A 6,328-nucleotide genomic window follows, 5' to 3' on the forward strand; every position below is an offset into this window, starting at 1 on the left:
TTTTCAGTATAGTACAGACAAAGAGGGTAATACAGTATACAATCAGAGAAACCAAAAGAAAAAAGCAACACTGGGCCTTCAAGAATAGGACAACAGGAGTACTTTATTAGCCAAAGACCCGACACGGGCCATGTTTCGGCGCCAAAAAGGCACCTGCCTCAGGGGTCAAATTGTAGATATAGCGATCGTACAGAGTTCAAGTTGTAATTGCCTTAAAGACAGCCTGGGTAACTTGCATTAATTTCGCTATAACGCGAAAAAAAGGGGCTCCGGCGAAGGAGCCTTCTCCTGTTTGGTTTTTCAGCCTTAATGGAAACCGGGCCCGGTCATCTCAAACCCAGCGAAATGCAAGGCATTTGGTCATGGGAGGAGCCAACATTTGTAATGCACTGGCCCCCCTCACATGCCAGGACACCAACCGGGCACCCTAGGCAGGTGCATAGCTCCTTTACCTTGGGTACTGAGCCCCCCCAAACCCCACTCCCCACAACTCTACACCACTACCATAGCCCTAAGGGGTGAAGGGGGCACCTACATGTGGGTACAGTGGGTTTTGGAGGGCTCAACATTAAACCACCACAAGTGGAACAGGTGGGGGTGGGGGTGGGCCTGGGTCCACCTGCCTGAAGTGCACTGCACCCACTAAATACTGCTCCAGGGACCTGCATACTGCTGTCAGGAAGCTGGGTATGACATTTCAGGCTGGCAAAAAACTTTTTTTTTTAATTTTTTTGGGTGGGAAGGGGTTGGTGACCACTGGGGGAGTAAGGAGAGGTCATCCCCATTTCCCTCTGGTGGTCATCTGGTCAATTGGGGCACTTTTTTATGACTTGGACCTAAAAATAAATGGACCAAGTGCAGCCGGCGAAATTCTCATCTGAGCCAGCCATCTTTTTTCCATTATGGGGTGAATCCGGCTATCTCGTAACCACACCCCCGTCCCACCTTCTGTACTCTAACTTGAAAGTTGGCCGGCTCTGCGATGAAAAGCAGTTGGGGCCGGCTAAAATCGACTTTTGATTATACCGATTTGGCCGGGATCAGGAGATCGCTGGCCATCTCCCGATTTGTGTCGGAAGATGGCCAGCGATCTCTTTCAAAAATAAGCTCATGAGTATCTTTCGATGCCAATGAATGTGTAACCAATTTTGAGTTGTCTGGTGTTAAGTGTAGTGCTCCAATGTAAACACTCGCCTTTTGCTTTTTTAAGGCTTTAGTTTAAACATGGGTAGCCCAAGATTGTACTGTAGTATCTAACCCCCCCCCCCCCCTTCTATGTCTATTATATCCTGAATTTCCTTATCACAAGGGATATACATTGCCCCATTGTCAAGGTTATATCCTTCTCTCTAGGCTGAAGTGCAAGCCTCTTTCCTAGCAGCGCCGTTACTCAATTGAATAATATTAGAAAACCTCACAGAACTCCATACCGCGGCATCCGGGAAGATTGGTTTCATGTATTTCTTAACAAGTTTTTCCACCTATTCCATAAAAATCCAGTACTCTTAACAAGATGTCATGATTAAATCAAATTCAGTGAAACTGTTATAATCTATGCGACTCTAATCTACTTCTGTCTGAAACCACTTCAATACAAAATAGTCGAGATCCTCCTTGAATGTACAATTGATGTGTTTAAAGGGGAAAGTCTCATACTGTCATAGGGATATTTTGTATTTTACACCCACTTTGTGGGTGAAACCCTTCTCATGACTGTTATAATCACAGGCAAAACCCCCTTCCTTCCAAATATGTACTTCTATGAGTGTGTAATCTCCTACTAATCATGTTTCAAATATCTTTTAACCAGTTTTTAATCTTACTGTACACCACCTTGAGTGAATTCTTTCAAGAAGACAGTAAATAAATCAAAATAAATAATCCACAAGAGGACAACACCTCCTACCACCCCATCCTTGATCCACTAGAGATATGAGGTGTGTTCTGGGAGTATGTGCTTGCCACATGTATTTGTTCTGTCTTCCAAATAAGAGATGTGTTGGTGTTCTAGGGCCTAGTGTAATACTGCCTTTTTCAATAGCCTGTGGTTGGTAAGAGGAGGTGCAGTTATGGTGAGGGTATGTCTACCATCAGGGCACAGCCCTTGATAATCAATGCATGGCCTGAGGTCGGCCCTATATGATTACCAGCACCTTTTTCCCTAGAGAAAAAACACACACACACTCTGGGAACAACTAACAAATAAAGGGGAGAGCGAGGCAGACTCACTTTGGGGAGATATGCAAGATGACAAGCTCACTACAGGTAAGAGGAAAGATGAGAAGAGGGGTACACTAACTGAAAGCAGAGAGATGAGTGTGAGGGGGCAGACTGGCTAAGGACAAAGGTTTTCAGGCCTCCAACAGTGAGCAGGCCTAAGCTATAGTTTGTGAAGCCAAAAGCAAAATGTTTCAGGCACAGCTAATAGTGGGATAATTGTCAGTTATGAATAGTATGCTATGGGGGCAGGGGAAATGTCTGTTGGTTTTTGCCAGGACCATGTCGTGGCATAATGAAGCAGGTGATTTACTAGGGTCTTTTGCAAGCTTTTTTTTTTTTTTCCTTGAGGGGAGAGAAGTTAGGGTATTCATGAAACATTAGAGGTTAGAGAAACAGTGGCAAGGAGAGAGAGTAGTAAAAGGTTTTACCTGCTGGCTCCTAAATACAAGAACATTTGTCAAGTCATAATTTGCACCATCCATTTTCCCTCCATCCTCATAAGCCTGCCTGTCCCTATTTTTGCCATCATGCTTTAGCGTGGTGTGTTTTAATCTGGTGATATAGTTACAGCATACATTACTAAGCATCAGAGTTTTTCATTTTTGTTTAAATCTCAAGTCTACCAAACATGATAGTGTGGAGTGTCCGCTAAGTGTTTTTTTTTTTCCACAAATACTACACACTATAATCATGTGGCTTTTCTTAAGCAGTAGCCACCTGCCCCCCTTGGGGCCATGTTTGTGCAATAATCTTCAAACTGATCTGTCTCATTTTAAACCTCACAGTGGCCTTACTCCACAGTTTCCTTAACCATTGGACCCAACAGTTGCAATGGATATTCAAAGTAGCTTTGTTTTGGCATATTTTAGACCTTTGCCTCAAATTGTCTTCATACAACAGAACAGCTCAATTCTTCATGCTGGACTATTCAAATTGGTTACTACTGTGACTGGACAACTCTATTAAACAATCACAGACACCATCTTTTTTGAAAAGCTAATATTACAAATCTAAAATACATACAAAGCTTGAAATAATCATAGAAATATTCAAAAAGAAGAAACATGCCTGTTCAGTAGGTTGGTAAACTACTACTTCAGTGTGTAGTTCTTGGTTTGTTTTTTAAATTGAGCGTACACAGCACAAAGCAATACAATGCCACACTGGGCTAGACTACTGGTCCATCACCAACATAGTAATGTCAGCAAATAAAAGATCTACATGGTCCATCCAGTTTCCCAACAAGGTGACGGAGTTGAATCTGGCACTCTACACAGGTGAAGTGGAACTAGAAAAAATTCTCTTAGAAATATACTGGTAGCTCTAGTTATTAGACTAGAATATGCCATTAATTAACCTATATATGACCTTTTGCTGACTGTGTATTACCTCACCATCATAAACATGAATAGCATGGTATACTGTTATTTGACAGAGGCCTTTAAGAAAGGAACGCATAAAAGGGCTCAATTTAAAACTTATGTCCAACCTCCAAGGCCCTTAAAGGAAACGGCCCGGAGTACTTAATAGGATGATCCTCTACACACCTCCAAGGACACTAAGGTTCTCTCAAGAACTATCACTAACCACACCCTCTCCAAAAGACATTACACATAGCTTACCACCCAAAGGTCTCTCTCAGTTAGCCAAAACACAACATTGTGTTGAGTCTTTCTTAATAAGCTTTTTAATTAAAAGGTCATCTCTCTTGTCCCTGGAACCCATGGTCCATCACACACTCTTTTCTGCTGCTGTGCATCCTCATGGAACGATAAAGTTCTCCACTTTTGCAGATTTCTGTTGGACTATCTACATGTTAACCATCTCTGACCTCATGTACAACTTTTAGTCACCTAATTTTCTATCTCTTCTTACTCTCTTACCTATCTCTGTGTTCCATCTTTGCTTGTATCCTACACTGTCAATTAAAATGTTATATTACATATTGTGTTGACATTGTATGTAGTATAAAATGCCATACTTTGTATCTGAATATTTTTACTGCTGTAATTGTCTATTGCTCATGTCTGATTTATTCTTATTGTACACCGCCTTGAGTGAATTCCTTCAGAAAGGCAGTAAATCCAAATAAATAAAATAAATTTGTATCTTGACTTGTGAGCAATTTATAACTCCAATATATAATGAGTAATATGATGATCAAGGGGTGGAAGCACATTCAGAGGCCATAAACCATATGCATATCATTAGTAAACTAACCCATGCTCCTGTAATAATGGATCTTTTTATGTATATACTAGTAAAAAAAGGCCAGTTTCTGATAGAAATGAAACAGGCGCTAGCAAGGTTTTCCTCACAATTGCAGCTTGGCCTCCTGCCTCCCTCCCTCTCATGTGAATTCCAGGCCCCCCTTCCTGTCTTCAGAGTTCCAGCTCTCCCTCCCTCCACGTTCCAGGCCCCCCTCCCCCCTGCCCTCAGAGTTCCATGCACCCGCTGTCATCTAAGTTCCACACCCCCGCACCTCCCTCCCTCCCTGTGCCCTCCAAGTGGAAGCAGGACATGTGCGGCTGCCCCTCCCCTTCGTAAGTGCCGGCTGTTATTTAAAACTTCTTACCTCCTGGTCCGCCGGCAACAGTGAAGTCGAGCACGCATGGCACAGCACTTCAGACTGCCTTCGCTTATGTTTCAGCTCTGCCTCTGGTCCCACCCTCATTTCCTGTTTGCGGAAGGGTGGGACCAGAGGCACCCTTCCGCAAAAACAGCTTATATTTTAAAGAGCAGCGCTAATGTGTGCATCACAACAGCGCCACTTACCACAACTTCTGCACATCTGCCAAGCACATTCCTCCTTGTTGCTTTCACTTTGAAAGTGCGTATATAATTTGAATATCATTTCCTATGAGCACTGGACAGCTAGTTTTCTGCGCTGTTCCAGTTGTATGGCATGTGCGCAGTTGGCTTTACCATGGGAATTCTGAGAACCGGTCTGCTGCTTTCCCAAAGGAGATTGAGGTCCCAACTTCAATAACATCACCTTCCCAGTTGAATCAGAAGCTAGAGTGCTTTCATCCTTGACTCCTCCCTATCAGTCACATCCCATATCAACCAACTATGGAAGAAAATGTAAAACACTTCATCTAATCAGGTCATTTCTTTGATCAAAAAGCCTTTGCGCTACTGGTACAAATGCTTATCCTACTGCACCTGGACTAATGCAAAGCCCTATTTCTTGGCATTAACAACAAATATACCTCCCCCCAAACAAAAAACCACAAACAACTGCATATAGAACACAGCAGCAAGATTAATTTTCAAACTGAATAGATACACCAGTGTTTCACATTACCTTACAAAACTACTGGCTACAAACAGCTGAAAGAACTAAGTTTAAGGTTGCCTGCCTAGTCTTTCATGCCCAGATGATTAAAAGCCCCGCGCTGTTCCAAACAGCGCTCTAAAATAGCGCAGGGCGCTATTGGACCTATGATCAGAGATAATGCATGCAAATTTAAGCAGCGCAATTACCTCTGATCTTGGGGTAGAACTGCGGGAGAATTGTGCCCGAGCATGCGCTCAGCACAATCCTCCTGCACTTGTTTGACAGGTCTGGGCTGTCAAAAGCCCAAACCTGTCAAACACAGGGGCTGGGGGTCCATGGGACCCCCAGCCTGACTACCCCTGCCCCGAGCAATGGGGGCTGGAGGTCCTGCGGACCTCCAGTCCCTCTGATGATTCCCCCCCCCCAGGTTCAGGGAGGGCTGGAGATCCAGTGGGTCTCTAGCCCCCCCAACCCCCCAGCAAATGGTCCCTGGTGGTCCGGTGGGCACCTACCAAGCCCCCCCCCCCCCGATAGGGGGGCTGGAGGTCTGCTGGACCGCTGGTCCCCCCTCCCCAACCCAACCCCCAGCATTGGCAAGGGTTCCTGTGTGATGGACCTGTCACTCAATCCGCCGCCTGCACCCCCTACCTTGGTTGGAGAAGGAACGCAGCCTACCTCCCTCCTCTTCCTTCGATGCCGCCCAGCTCTGCCCAGTGCATTCTGGGATGCACTGGGCGGGGCTACACACCATATAAGGGATGGTGTGTAGCCCCACCCAGCGCATCCCAGAATGTGGCGAAGGAAGAGGAGGGGGGCAGGCTGCATGGC

General features: G+C 44.9%; 1 protein-coding gene; it reads right to left on the reverse strand.

Annotated features, from left to right (window-relative positions):
• The window catches only part of LOC115463556 (perilipin-2-like), a 198,836-nt gene that overhangs the window by 88,197 nt on the left and 104,311 nt on the right, over positions 1-6,328 (reverse strand).

The sequence above is a fragment of the Microcaecilia unicolor genome, chromosome 2 (genome assembly GCF_901765095.1).
Source record: "Microcaecilia unicolor chromosome 2, aMicUni1.1, whole genome shotgun sequence".
Classification (NCBI taxonomy): domain Eukaryota; kingdom Metazoa; phylum Chordata; class Amphibia; order Gymnophiona; family Siphonopidae; genus Microcaecilia; species Microcaecilia unicolor.